At 36.6% G+C, this 15,896-nt stretch overlaps 1 protein-coding gene and 1 pseudogene across 4 annotated transcripts in view; both read right to left on the bottom strand.

The window, feature by feature from the left end:
• The window catches only part of CEP350 (centrosomal protein 350), a 167,876-nt gene that overhangs the window by 139,780 nt on the left and 12,200 nt on the right, over positions 1-15,896 (bottom strand). The window lies entirely within an intron of this gene.
• On the bottom strand, positions 13,015-15,186 carry LOC115899010 (annotated as a pseudogene).

Raw genomic sequence — 15,896 nt, 5'->3', positions numbered from 1 at the left:
AACCAGGGAGTCAGAGGTTGCAGTGAGCTGAGATTGCACAACAGCATTCCAGCCTTGCAATAGAGTCAGACTCTGTCTCAAAAAAACAAACAAAAAATTAACTCATTTTCCTTTTCATAAAAATATTTTTAATCTAGCCAACTGAAAAATTAAGCAAACATCAGTTATATTACTAGAATATCTGTCAATGATTAGACAAAAAATTTCTTTGGGCAGACATCTTTTTGCTTTAAAACTAAAATAAGTGCTGAAATATACAGTGATTATCAATTTTCCAATGGAAAGGATAAATAGATTAAATAATCAAAAACTACATATGTGTCCACAATCTCTATGTCTTCTTAGCTAACACTAAGGCTGAGACAGTATAAATGAGTAAACAAGAGAAAATTTATCTGCTTCAAAATAAATACCCTATTAATGGGCAATCATCTTTAATATAAATGACTAAATATTAGAAGTATGACATTTATGTAAAAGTTCATACTATAATGATAGAAGATCTCCCACTAATAATGAGACTGAATTACATCTACATGCAAAAAGATAGCTGAATATCACAAACATGTTGTGAAGAATGCCAGAAACAAGAGTAAAAACCATATAGTTCCATTAAATAAAGTATAAAATGAGCAAAAGGAATCTGCAGTGCTAGAAGTGAGGACAGTCATCACCCTTGAAGTGGCTAGAGAAGTGGCTGAAATTGGAGCAAGGAAGTGCTGCTAATCTTCATGGATATGGGTGCTGATTTCAAGCGTATGTTCAGTTTAAGAGACTTTATCAACTTGCACATTTATGTGCTTTTTCAATGCATATTATACTTCAAAGGATTTTCAGATAACATGAATTATGTCCTGTTTTAGGTTTATAATTCTAGTTTTTGAGGCTTTTCTTAAGAGATAAGTGTCACTCTGTCACCCAGGCTGGAGTGCAGTAGTGCAATCAGGGCTCACAGCAGCCTCAACCTCCTGGGCTCAGGTGTTCCTTCCACCTCAGCCTCCCAAGTAGCTGAGGCTACAGGTGCACACCACCATGCCCGGCTAATTTTTTAAAAATTTTTATAGAGATGAAGTCTCACTATGTTGCCCAGGTTGGCCTCAAACTCCTGGGTTCAAGTGATTGTCCCACCTCAGCCTCCCAAAATGCTGGGATCATGGGTGTCAGCCACCACACGCAGCCTATAATTATAGTTTTAAATCAGTTTTATGATATCTATTCTCATGAAGCACCTCAATTTCCCAATAACCTACCTTTTACATCTTTGGTTATCCCATGCCCTGTAAGTGAATATTTTAAATATAATGTATTTAAGTTGGTCTGTTCTTTATATAAGAATACATTTTTTAAATCACCATTTTTGTAGAAATTGAAAATAGAATTAGTGAAAAAAGTGTAATAAAAAACTTAATAAGATAATCTATCAAAAGGTTTACTATCTTTAAAGTATAAATCTCAATTTGCATAAGGCCTTTTTCCCAACCACTTTTAAGTGTTTACCAAGTCAAATAGATTATTCAAGATCACTTCCTGGGGAATAATGAAAGCACCTTCCCAGTTAAATGTTTTAGAGATATCATGACAATAACCTTATTCAACAGTCATATGGAAAACTTGGATTTATTTATTTGTTGGACATTTATGTATTATCTTTTGTCTATTTAATTTGCCAAGAATTAAGAGATGGACAAAAATTCACCGGAACTACTGAATTTTTGTCCATTTCATATTTCTAAAATACTTAACTCCTAAATAACTTGATAGTACTATTTGGTATATAAAAGTTCATGGTTATGCTGTCAATGGATTTTATATTTCATCAATAAAAAATAACTCTGTTTATCCCTAGAGAAATGTGTTTTAGTATTTAATTCTACTTTGCATGCTATTAATAAAAAGCAAACATTGCTTTACTGCATCTGCCCTGTCCTTTTAATTCTAAGTTTTCTGGATCACTTTCTTTTAAACATATATTGTATATAGAAAAAAGATTTTTTTAACCCAATGTAATAATATTTGTCTTTTAAGACTAAGAATGAGGAAAGTAAATTTGCATATCAACAGCTTGTACTAACAATGTTTTTTGAGTACCTACTTTGTGCAAAGCATTGTGTGTTACTAAAAAAAACTAAAAAGAAATGGTCCTTACAGATGAAAAAATAAGAGACAGAGAAAGAGAGAGAAAAACGGTTCTGACCTCTACAATCTCACAATGTAGTACAAGTATTCTTAATCTAGTAATCCATGAATGAGCTTTTCCTCTAAGATCTGAAACAAGACAAGGATGACCACTTTCACCACTTTTGTTCAACATAGTTCTGGAAAACTCAGCCACAGTAATTAGGCAAGAGAAAGAAACAAAGGGCATCCAAATTGCAAAGGAGGAAGTCAAATAGTCCCTGTTTTCAGACAATATAATCATACATATAGGAAATCCCAAAGACTCCAGCAAAAAAAAACTATTAGAACTAACAAATGAATTCAGTAAATTTGTAGGATACAAAATCAACATACAAAAATCAGTAGTGATTCTATACATAAATAATGAACTACCTTACAAAGAAATCAAGAAAGCAATCCTATCCACAGTAACTACAAAAAAAAAAAAAAAAAAATCTGGCTAGGAATAAGTTTAACCAAGGAGGTAAAAAATCTCTACAAAGGAAACTGTAAAACACTGATGAAAAAAGTTAAAGAAGACAGACAAAAAAGAAAAACATCTTGTGTTCATGAACTAGAAAAATTAATATTGTTAAAACGATCATACAACCCAAAGTGATCTACAGGTTCAATACAATCCCTATCAAAATACCAATGGCATCCTTCACAGAAATAGAAAAAACAATCCTGAAATTCATATGGAACCACAAAAGACACCAAATTCCCAAAGCAATCCAAAGCAAAAAAAAAATAAACCTGGAAGCATCACACTACCAGATTTCAAAATATGCTACAAAGCTACAGTAACCAAAACAGCATGGTACTGCCATAAAATCAGACATATAGACCAATGGAACAGAATAGAGAACATCCATGTATTTATAGCCAACTAATTTTTTACAATGGTGCCAAGAACATTCATTGGGGAAAGGATAGTCTCTTCAATAAACAGTGCTTGGAAAACAATATCCATATGCAGAAGAATGAAAACAGACTCCCATCTCTCACCCTACACAAAAATCAACTTGAAATGGATTAAAGACTTAAATATAAGACCCCCAAAACTACAAAATAATTAGAAGAAAACATAAGGGAAACAAACAGTTCAGAGCACTGGTCTGGTAAAAGATTTTATGAATAAGACCCCCAAAAGCACAAGAAACAAAAGCAAAAATTAACAAATCGCATTATATCAATCTAAAAAGCTTCTGCACAGCAAAGGAAATAATCAACAGAATGAAAAAACAACCTACAAAATGGGAGAAAATATCTGCAAACTACTCATCTGTCAGGGAATTGATATCTAGAACATACAGAACTCATACAACTTAAGAGCAAAAGAAAAAACACCCCAAATAATCTAATCAAAAATGGGCAAATACAAATGGTCAAGAAACATGTTTTTAAAAAGCTCAACATCACTAAACATCACGGAAACGCAAATCAATACCACAATATCATCTCACTCCAGTTAGAATGGCTATTACCAAAAAGACAAAAAACAACAAATGCTAGTGAGGATATACAGAAAAAGGAACTCTTATATACTATTGGTGGGAAGGTAAACTAGTATATCCACTATGGAAAACAGTATGGAGATTCCTCATAAAACTACAAATAGAACTGTCATATGATCCAGCAATCCCACTACTGCATATTTATCCAAGGGAAAGAAAATCAGTATACTGAAGAGCTATCTGCACTTCCATGTTTATAGCAGCATTATTCACAATAACCAAGAAATGGAAACAACCAAGTGTCCGACAACAGATGAACAGATGAAGAAAATATGGAACTACATCCTGTCTATAAGAGACTCACTTTAGATCTAATGACAAAAATAGACTGAAGTTAGCAGGATGAAAAAAGAAACTGTATGTAAACAGTAACCAAATGAGAACATGGGAGGTCACAATTATATTAGGCAAAATACACTTTAAGTCAAAACCATTCACATTTCCATAAAAAAGAAAAGAAAAAATATATATACACAATGGAATACCATTCAGCCTTAAAAAGAAAAAAATTCTGTCATTTACAACAACATGGATGAGCCTGGAGGATGAATACGTTAAGTCAATAAGCCAGGAACAGAAAGTTAAACACAGCATGTTCTCACTCCTCTGCAGAAGCTCACAGAAGAGCTCTTCTCATAGAAGAGTAGAACACAGGTTAGTAGGGACTAGGAGAGGAGTTAAGGGCGCTTAGGAGAGATTTGTTAAAGGATACAAAATTATAGCTAGATAGAAGGAGTAAGTTCTAGTGTTCTACAGCACTGTAGGATGGCCATAATGATAACATATTGTGTATTTTCAAGTAGACAGAAGACAAGATACTGAACGTCCCCAACACAAACAAGTGATAAATATTGAGATGATGGATATGCTAATCACCCTGATCTGATCACTATACATTGTATCAAAACATCACAATTGCCCCATGAATATGTACAACAATTGTGTCAATTTAAATTTTTTTTAATTTAAAAGATAAAGTTAAGCATTCTGTTATATAGTAATAAGCTTGTCACAACATTCTACTTCCATAATGGAAGACAGCCAAAGTTCTCTGTATAGTCATGCCCATGCAATGATGTTTTGGTCAACACAAACCACATATATGACAGTGGTCCCTTAAAACTATATTGGAACTGAAAAATTTCTATCGCCTAGTATTTACTATACCATATTTTTATTGTTATTATAGAGTGTGCTCCTGCTATTTACTAAAAAATAAAAATACATATTTTACAAATATTTTATTTTAAAAAATATTTTTAAAGCATAAAAAGTAAAAACACAAAAATAAACAAAATTTAAATTGAACAAAAGCTTACAGAATAAGGATATAAACTATTGCTGTACAGCTGTATATTTGTTTTTAGCAAAGAATTATTACAAAAGAGTCAAAAAGTTTTAAAAAAAGTTTATGAAGTAAAAAAAGTTACAGTAAACTAAGGTTATAACTGAAGAAAGATTTTTTAATCAACTTAGTGTAGCCTAAGTGCACAGTGTTTATAAAGTCTACAGTAGTGTACAGTAATGTTCTAAGCCTTCAATAGCCTGTTGGACTGCTTTATTTTCTGAGGCTTACTGTCTGCCAAGGTCTAAATTTAAATAATCTTCAATTATCAGAAAACAGCTTTCTTCTTCACATCAAGTGACATAAGAAATAATATAATAAAACACCCATGTACCTACCTCTCAGTTTAAGAAATAAACTATTACCAATTTGGCTGGAGTCCTCTGTGTATCTCTACTCATACTCATCTCTCTCCCCTCATCCAGAAAGAATAACCTCTAGGCTGAACTCAGCATTTATCATGTTTACCTTCCTTCAACTCTAACATTTTTCAAAAGTCAAAAAGGCCAACTTCCCACTAGGCACAAAACAACTGATCACAAATTATGCCTTCAAAATGTTCCCATAAAGCTTTGTTAAATGAAACTGTGTAAATACTAAAGATATCAATCACTGTGTTTAGCCTACCAATAGTTCTTTTCTCTAAGGAATTACCCCTACCCACTACTGTGATCCACAAAGATCTGCCCCTCACTCGAGCTCTAGCTGATTGAATAAGAACTAAGGAAGTGACTCAAAAGCATCCTATCCAGTCCCCGGAAAAAGAGACTGCAGAGTTTTGGAACTGAAAGGATAAGCAACTGACCCATGAGCTATAAGGAGTCAAGCTGAAAAATACAATGAAAAACAAAGAGGAAAATCAAAGACAAACAAATTTTAAAACAGTGGCCCCAAAGGAAAGGAAAAAGAGGTCTTGTTCTTGACAATTTTCCAGTTCCCGTAATACTAGTACCTCATTTTCTGCTCTTGCATTCTTGGATGCCTCTCTCAAATGTCCCTTTATTTGAGTTTCCTCACGGGGGAAAAAAAAGATAAAAACCTACAGAAAAAGAGGATCCAACAAAATAATCATTCATTTCAAACCTCTAAATCATGTACTTAGAGGGGAAAGAAGCTATTAATGAAAAATATATTTGAAATTCATTTCCTGTATTTCATTTCTTATATCTTATATTCATATATTTCTTAACACATTTTTTGTAGCATACTGGAAATGAATCTCAAATATACTACACAAAATGTGTTAAGAAATGTACTGTTTCAAAGAGAGAGAATACAGAAAATACCCCAAAATGAATGACAGTTCCTCTCAGAGATATGTGCAGGGTTTTCTCTGGTCATCAGAAAATGTTTTTTAAGCCCACTGATAAAACGTTGCCTTTATCTTTCACTTTGTTATGAGCAGTTCTTCAACTAAAAAGTCCATATTTTTTAAACCAAAAATTGGAGCATAGTCTAAAAAGCTGTATTTTTTTCTGATTTACAGGTTTATTCTTACTAAAGTCTTAGAAAAGCCTAAACATTAAAAAAGAATTGTATCTGTCTAGAAAACCTAGGAAATACGCCTACATTCTAGTAATACAATTTTCCGGTCAACAGGCATTACAACACTAAGTTATTAATATTTGGGATCTTAAACTTTCACCTTAAAACTCTCACTACTTTTGGGATTCGTAAAACATATTTCTCCTGTTTCCCTTGCCTCTTGATTGTTTTATCTCTTACCTCTCAACTCCTGATGGGTTCTCTACTTCTGTCTAATTCATCAATGGTAACATTTCCAAGGCTTTTTCCTAGGCCTCTTCTTCTCTACCTCCTTCTCCCCAGGCAACCTCACATACTTTCATGGCTTTAACTATTTCCTAAATGTTGTATTTCTTCCTCAGATCTATTTCTGAGCTCTAGATGCAAGTTTTCAGTCTATTTGATGTCTATCTCCAAGTACCATTGGCACCTCAAATTTTTCATGTTCAAAACCAAATAAATTCATTATCATCTATCTTCAAAATTTTCTTCTTGTACTCTTAATAAATTGGATTAACATGCATCCAGCTCATCTTTGACATTCCTGTCTCTCCCACATTCCATCATATACTTAGTTACCATATCATTTATACCTTTAAGTTGTTTCTCTATTATGATATGTAAAATATGCCTCATACATAAAGCTGTTTGTAAAAAAAAAAAATTTAAGATGTTTCTCTAATTTTTCTTTCTTCCCCTTGCCTCTGTTCAAAGCATCATCTTTAGCTTAAATTATGGTAAAAGCCTCCTAAATTATCCTGCTCCTAAATCCATTCTCCATACTGCAATCTAAGTTATCATTCTAAAACAGAACCTAGCAATTCTGATTTTATAACTCTTCAATGACTATCATTTATGGGACAGAGCTCCAAACTCCTTAGCATGATGGACACTTGGAGACCTTCACAACATTAATTTACAGTCTCACCTTTTATTTTTTTTTAAGCAAAACTGTGTAACTACTTTCCTGTCGAATAGGTATATCTACAGTACATTCTTTGAATATCCAGAACATTTCATTATCTCCACACTGTCTTTTCCTAAATTTTCTCTGGCAAGAATGCCCTTCAAAGCCAAACTCTGATGTCATCTCCTATAAATCTTTTCCAAACTGGCTCTTAATAAAATTAGTACTTCAATTAGTACTTCTCTGTTTCCTATAGTACTCTTTTCATTTTTTCCTTTTCTTTTTTTTTTCTTTTTTAGAGACAGGGTCTTGCTGTGTCACCCAGGATGGAGTACAGTGGTGCAATCATGGTTCACTGTAGCCTGAAACTCTTGGGCTCAAGCGATCCACTTGCCTCAGCCTCCTGTGTTGCTAGAACTACAGGCATGTGCCACCATGTACAACTAATTTACCTTATTTTTTTTACAGACAGGTCTCTTTTGTTGCCCAGGCTGTTCTTCAAATCCTGGCCTCAAGCAATCCTCCAGCCTTGGCCTCCCAATGCACTGGGAATACAGGCATGAGCTACCATGGCTGGCCTCTGCTCATTTTTCATAGTTCTTATCATTATATACATATACACACATACATACATTATACATAATTCATTCATTCAATGAACATTCATTGAGCACTTAAGGCTCATAATCAAGTAAAGGAGATACACACATAAACAAATAGTATACAATATAATGAGTGCTATAATAGAGCTACAAATAGTATATATGTATCAGTCTCCCCACAAGGTTGTGTGGTCCTTAAGGACTGTATCTTCTTAACTCATCTAGAGATCAACAGAACCTTCAATGAACAAATGAACAAACGACAGCATTAGAAGCTGTTATGAGCTCCATTTAAACAGAAAAAAATAAAGGAGAATCAAAGGCAGGGCTGCCAGTGGAAGGATGAGGTATGATGGGTCAACAGTAGTGTTAAGAAACATGATCTCAGAAGCAGAAGAAGCAGTTAAAGGGCCAGGCTGCAAAACCACTCCTAAGAAAGAAAGAGGAACAATTAACATATTTATCCTATGGCAGTAAATGAGGGGGGAAAAAAGAAACTGAAAAAATAGAAAATGAAAAGAAATTAAAAATGAGGAAATGAAATTCACATACTATTTTGCAAGTAGCCTGTAAGAATATATAGCAAAACAAATTACAAGGAACACACACACAAAATTTGACCTGCTGATAACAGGGCAAAGAAAAGCGCTACAGGTAGTCGTATAAGCTAAATATATGATGTCATGGAAATAATGGGAGCCATTTGATAAAAGCATGTCATCATTAACGTGCAATAAATCAGAAAACTGGAGTAAAAGATAATGCTACTGCTCTATCACCAAGTAAAAGCCTAATTATGATTACACTAAAAAAAAGTATAACAAATACATATAAATGCTACTGGATACTCATTTATACACTCACTGACACGAACAGGGTGATTAACAGTTAAACTGGAACAAATGAAACACTGCCATCTAGATTCACTGAACAGCAGAAACTACTCAGAAGGAAAGACATTTCTCTCAGCTACCCACTCAAAGCAAACACTGACTACTAGGTCTATGGCTTCAACTTTACAAAAAATGTTAGTGTTTCTTAAAAGGGAATAATGTACATAGATTATTTGCAGAAATTACTAGAGGGGTACCACTGCTAATTATTAGCTACAACTTAGCAAACATATTTGCCTTGTTAAAAATTTTGTGCCTACTGGGGCCGGGTGCGGTGGCTCACACCTGTAATCCCAGCACTTTGGGAGGCCGAGGTGCGTGGATCATGAGGTCAGGAGATCGAGACCATCCTGGCTCACACAGTGAAACCCCGTCTCTACTAAAAATACAAAAAAATTAACCGGGCATGGTGGTGGGGCGCCTGTAGTCCCAGCTACCTGGGAGGCTGAGGCAGGAGAATGGCGTGAACCCAGGAGGCGGAGCTTGCAGTGAGCCGAGATCGCACCACTGCACTCCAGCCTGGCAACAGAGTGAGACTCTGTCCCCAAAAAAAAAAAAAAAAAAAGTTGAATACACTCAGTGTCCATTTAGACTCTTGACTCTTCAAGCAATTCCAATGTGGTTGCCATCCCCATTTCTCCACAACTCTCATTAAAATCACCAAAACCTCTTCGTCTCCAAATCAATGGGTATTTTCAATCCTCAATCTACTTGACCTTGACCTCCTGGCAGCTTCCTTACAACTGACCATTCTCTAAAAACACTCTTTTCAGCCAGGTGCGGTGGTGCGTGCCTGTAATCCCAGCTACTCAGGAGGCTGAGGCAAGAGAATCGCTTGAACCAGGGAGTTGGAGGTTGCAGGGTGCTGAGATCGCATCACTGCACTCCAGCCTGGGTGACACAGTGAGAGTCCATCTCAAAAAAACAAAACAACAACAACAACAACAACAACAACAGCACTCTTTTCCCTTGACTTCTATACACTACACTCCAGACATACAATACATACATTTTCCCACTTCTCTAGTTCTCTTTCTCAGTCTCCTTTACTAGTCTTTCTCTATATGTCTTTTAAACCTTGAAGCTCAGAAGGATTTGACCTTCAGCTTTTTTGCTTCTAACACTATACTCTCTCGCTGGGCAACCTCACTCTTGCAAAAGGCTTTCAAAACCACCTACATGCCAATGACTACCAAAACACCAGATTTTACATCTGATATCCTAACCCACATATCAAACTGCTTATTTAGAAATCTGAAAGGCACATCAAACTCACCATCCCCGATTATCCCACAAAAAACAAATGAGGTATTCCTTATCTCAGTAATCCAGCTGCATAAACCAGAAACAACTACAAGAAAAGGTGACCTCAAGAAGAGATGACCATATGACCTGTAAGGTTCTTTTCTACTCTGAATTTATAATCTGTACTACCAGTTCTCAAAGTGTGGTTCAAGGATCTTTGAGGGTCTCTCACACTCTTTCAGGAAGCGTCTTTGAAATCAAAACTACTTACATAATAATATTAAGACTTTGTCTTTTTTATTCTTATTCTCTTATGAATGTATAATGGAGTTTTCCAAAGGCCACATGACATATGATATCACAGCAGACTGAATGCAGACAGAAGCAGATATGAGAATCCAGATGTCTTCTATTAAAACAGACATTAAAAAGAGTTGAAAAATGTCAAACAATGCCACTCACTGCTTTTTACTGTTGAGATACAGTTAGTTATTTTTCATTTAAAAATGTTAAGCCCAGGTCACGCCTGTAATCCCAGCGTTTTGGGAGGCCAAGATAGGAGGATTGTTTGAGTCCAAGAGTTCAAGACCAGCCTGGACAACATAGTGAGACCCAGTCTCTACAAAAAAATTTATTTTAATTAGCCAGGTGTGGTGGCATGCACCTGTAGTCGCAGCTACTAAGAAGCTTGAGGTTGGAGGATCACTTGAGCCTTAAAGGTCAAGATTGCAGCAAGCTATGATTGCACTACTGCACTCCAGCCAGGGCAACGGGGTGAGACCCTGTCTTAAAAACAAAACAAGGCAGGGCGCAGTGATTCATGCCTATAATCTCAGCACTTTGGGAGGTCGAGGCAGGCAGATCACCTGCGGTCAGAAGTTCGAGACCAGCCTGGCCAACATGGTGAAACCCAGTCTCTACTAAAAATACAAAAATTAGCCGGGTGTGGTGGCATGTGCCTAGTCCCAGCTACCTGGGAGGCTGAGGCAGGAGAATTGCTTAAATCCAGGAGGCAGAGGTTGCAATGAGCCGAGATTGCGCCACTGCACTTCAGCCTGGGCAACAGAGCAAGACTCTGTCTCAAAAAAAAAAAAAAAAAGAAAGAAAACAACAGCAACAACAGAAAGTTATTATTTTAACATGCAATATGTTTATCATTATTTTAAATAAACAAGTACATTGAAAATTTCAAATACAGTAAACATCAATAGAGAAATCCCACATGAACAAAATCTTTTTGAGTCTTTCATAACTCAAGTGTATGAGGCGGTCTTAATACCAAAACATTTGCGAAACAATGATCTATACCTGTGGTGTGTATACACAAGTAAGATATAAGATGACATTGTGAAATAGCCAATTCTCAATTATCTTCTAACAGCAAATTTTTGTTTCACATGTATTGACAGTGTTTTCATTCAATCACATAGTTTCATTTTGCTCAATATTTATTGGCCTCCTACTAAGTGCCAGGCATTAAGGGATAAAAGATGAAACAAATGACTTCATTCTGGCTCTTAGAGAGAATATTTCCCATATCTTTGCTACATTTCAGTTCTCTCATCTATATCAGATCCTATATAACAATCACCTCTCTCTGAAAGATTAAGAAAAAGAAGAGTCTGCAATATTCCTACTATCTATCCTCAACATAAAATGGACAAATAGTAAATTTAGTAAGGACCAGCAGACAAAAAAGTCGAAAATACTCAGTTATAACTCAGATCTATTACACTGTTCCAAGTAAATTCCAGAATAACCAACACTCCCATAACATAGTCTAATATACCACTAACCTGAGAATTTAGCCTGACATGTTTCTACTTACAAAATATAAACCTCAACAACTACTTTTACAAAAACTGAGTGACTTACTGTAATCCAGGAAATCCAGAAGTTACTATGTAACATTAGTACTACTTTGGCCTTTGCAGCATAGGAGGCAGAGTAAGGATAAAAGAGAACACAATGCCCCACCCTGATGAAACAAAGAGTTAAACTTCGTAAACAAGACACCCATAGATTTTTACTTTAGGAGAGTTGAGGGCAGCAAACAGGACCAGGAATAACCAAAAGAAGGGGGGAGCCCTAAAAATAGGCCTACACTTTTGCTTACTATCTAGTTATCCTGAGTACTTTTCTAAATTAATATCAAGGAATATATCTACAAAAAGGAGTCTTACAGTTTGCAAGTCAGGATTATTTTTTGCCTAAAAGTATAAAAGTTTCACTACAGAATTTTCCCTTATACATAGGAAAGTTAATATTGGTTAACTCCAATGAGAGGAAGTGAGGGTCCAGGACAGGAAGTAGATTTTTCAGTGTATATATTTTTTATTTTTATTTTTTTTGAAGACAGGGTCTCATTATATTGCCCAGGCTAGTCTTGTTGAATTCCTGGGCTCAAGCAATCCTCCCACTTCAGCCTCCCAAGCAGCTGGAATTACAGCACACACCACCACGCCCAGCTTCTGCTTCTGAATTCTTTTTTTAAAGCAGACACATTGATCACTTTTTGAGGAAAACTCCAAGGAAAAAAGAAATAATTTCTTTTTGCCTTTTTTAGAAACTGCTGTTAATTTTCCATCAACTCCATTTCCATGTTGCTTAAGAGTCCATGCAAGAACAGCTTAAGACTATTCAGTGATTATTCCTACCCATTCAGTGGCCTAAGCAGTGGGAGCTGTAGACCAGTCTTCTGAGCACTCCAGTCTTTAGTAGGGAACTGCTGAATAGGCACAGAGGGCACCTGCATGCCCTCAGACCAGTCTGCAACCTCAGGCTGAGTAGTGTTAAACTCAGGTGCTGACATAGTCCATTCACCCTAAAATTCTTCCTTGGTCACAGCCTTTTCAGCAGCAGCCTGCTCTGCTTTTTCAGTCTCTTCAGGATCTCTGCAGAAGTAGAGATCAGGCATGACCTCCCACAGGTGTTCACGGGAAATGGTGCCACACATGCACAGAACTTTCTGGGCCAGCACCCACCACATCAAACCCACTGAGTGAGCTCCCTTACTGTTGCATGGGATGGCAATGTCCACACAGCGCAAAGGAGAATCTGTGTTACACAGAGCAATGGTAGGTAGGTTAACCTAAGATGCTTCAGTGAGAGGCTGGTGGTCAAACCAGCACAAGCCGTGGCTCCCGGAAGGCAGCCTGGATCTGGTTAGTGAAGGTTCCAGGAGTAAAGCGGTCAGCAATTGGAGTGGCTCCAGTGGCAGCAGCAAACTTCAACACAGCCTTCTGGCCAGTATTTCTGGAGAATATGACGCTGACATCAGCAGGGTTTTCAAAGGTAACAATGGCATGAGCTGCCAGCAGAAGCTTCTTTCAGGTCCTCTTCAGATTTATGATCCAGATGCCATCACTTTTCCTTTTATAGATGTACTGTTCCATTTGGAAGTCAAGGCTGGTGCCACCTAAGTGGATTCCTCCTGCAAGGAACTTAAGGACATCCTCCTCCTTCATTTGCAGGACATCTAGGCCTCTGGATATTGTAAACGTTTCCCTTTAAGTTACAATGGGAATCCAGAACAACACTGTAGGCACCCCTCTCTGGGCAGCATGGAAAGCAAGATCATTTTCAAAAGTCTCCTTCTACATTCAATAACTTAGTCACTGAGAGGCTGTTTAAGGAAATGGAAACAATTTTTCTTTCATTGGAAGCCTTTAATGACTCCTTAATGCAGTATACTTGCTTCCTCTTTATGAATCCATTCACAGAATTTTATCAATTCTCTTTACTCCTCTGTACTATTATTGACATATCTGTCTCTTACATAAAACTGTGGAGATAGTTTATTCCTTTATTTTATTATTTTTTTTTTTTTTTTGAGACAGAGTCTTTCTCTTGTTATCCAGGCTGGAGTGCAGTGGCGCAATCTCGGCTCACTGCAACCTCCACCTCCCAGGATCAAGTGATTCCCTTGCCTCAGCCTCCTTAGTTAGCTGGGATTACAGGCACGCACCACCAAGCCCAACTAATTTTTGTATTTTTAATAGAGATGGGGTTTCGCCATGTTGGCCAGGCTGGTCTCGATCTCCTGACCTCAGGTGATGCACCCGCCTTGGCCTCTCAAAGTGCTGGGATTATAGGCATGAGCCACCACACCTGGCCTTATTCCTCTTTATATCCCTAGTTCATGCACAGTATATAGCCACACTGAGTGCTCCAGACCTGTTTGCCAAATGACACTGATAAGTCTCAGAATCCAATTCTTCAAAGCAAACAGGCACAAATACACATATGAAGCCAGGTATTTTATACAACATGAAAAGGTTAGACATTCCTAAACAGAAAATATCTTACATGGTAAAACTTTAAAAAAATAAGTATACATGTGCATATGTATTTTATATTTTAAAACAATCTCAAAATTAAAAAGAAATTCTTTCATAAAATATTTTCACTTTTAAAATTTAGACATGAAATCATGAATGAAATGAAGCCAGTAGGGCCCGGTGGCTCACACCTGTAATACCAGCACTTTGGGAGGTCGAGGCAGGCAGATCACCTGGGGTCAGGAGTTTGAGACCAGCCTGGCCAACATGGTGAAACCCCGTCTCTATTAAAAATACAAAAATTGGCTGGATGTAGTGGTGCATGTCTGTAATCCCAGCTACCTGGAAGGCTGAGACAGAACTGCTTGAACCTGGAAGGCGGAGGTTGCAGGGAGCCAAGATCGCGTTACTGTACTCCCACCTGGGCAACAGAGTGAGACTCAGTTTCAAAAAAAAAAAAAAAGAAAAGAAAAGAAATGAAACCTATTAAATTATGGCCAGTGCTATTACTATTACTCATCAATGATTTTTAGATATAGTTTTTAAAAAGGAAGGTGCCACAATTCCAGAAACAACTTCTACAAGCCCACTAACAACAACAAAAACTATAAATGGCTTTTTAAAAAATCACCGAAACCCAAACTAATCAAAGATAAATCAGATTTTCTCTTTGGAAGAATATCCTTCTATTTGTACAAAGGTCTTCTTTACATCATTATTGCTCTATAACATTTAATAACTTATCATACAAAAATGTAGCAACTATACACATTTTCAGAGATGATCTATTGTATAAAGGGTAGTCTAAGGAGCCTCTCTGAACCTATTCTGGTTTGGAAGCTGGCTGATTTATGAACTGTTCTCTGCTCAATCAAATTCTGTTAAATTTAATTTGTCTAAGGTTTTTATTTTAATAGATGGTGTCAGAAGTGGGATCCAAACTAAAGCTTCTAGCAACTCCCAAGAACACCAAGTGACAAAGCAAGGTACCCACTGGACTCATTTTGTCCACTGCTCTCTCAAAGCCACTGGAGATTGTGGGTAAGTTCTCTCTCAGATTCTGAAGCTCCATGGGTGTGCATTTGAGCTATCCGAGTTTGAGCAAATTTCTGATCCAAACTAGGTTTGGAAGTTACAACAGAAACTGGACTGGGTCCAGGATCCAACTGCATCTAACTGTCTTGGATCTAGTTAGAGGCCTCAGAATGTCTGGCTGGTTTAGACAGAAATTAGTTTAAATGGTAATACTGAGGGGGTACCAATTTCAGCTTTCAGAAATTTGCAAAGATTTGTGTGTTCTAGCCCCCTTTATTTCTTTTTCTTGCATGCTCAGGGAGGGAAAAATCATTAGCTAAGTTGACCAAGGGGATCCGAGAGCCAAAGCCACTATTCAAGGTAAAAATGGGATCCTTTTTTTTTTTTTTTT

Source organism: Rhinopithecus roxellana, chromosome 8 (assembly GCF_007565055.1).
Source record: "Rhinopithecus roxellana isolate Shanxi Qingling chromosome 8, ASM756505v1, whole genome shotgun sequence".
In the NCBI taxonomy this organism is placed as follows: Eukaryota; Metazoa; Chordata; class Mammalia; order Primates; family Cercopithecidae; genus Rhinopithecus; species Rhinopithecus roxellana.
This window is presented reverse-complemented; position numbering and strand designations above follow the sequence as displayed.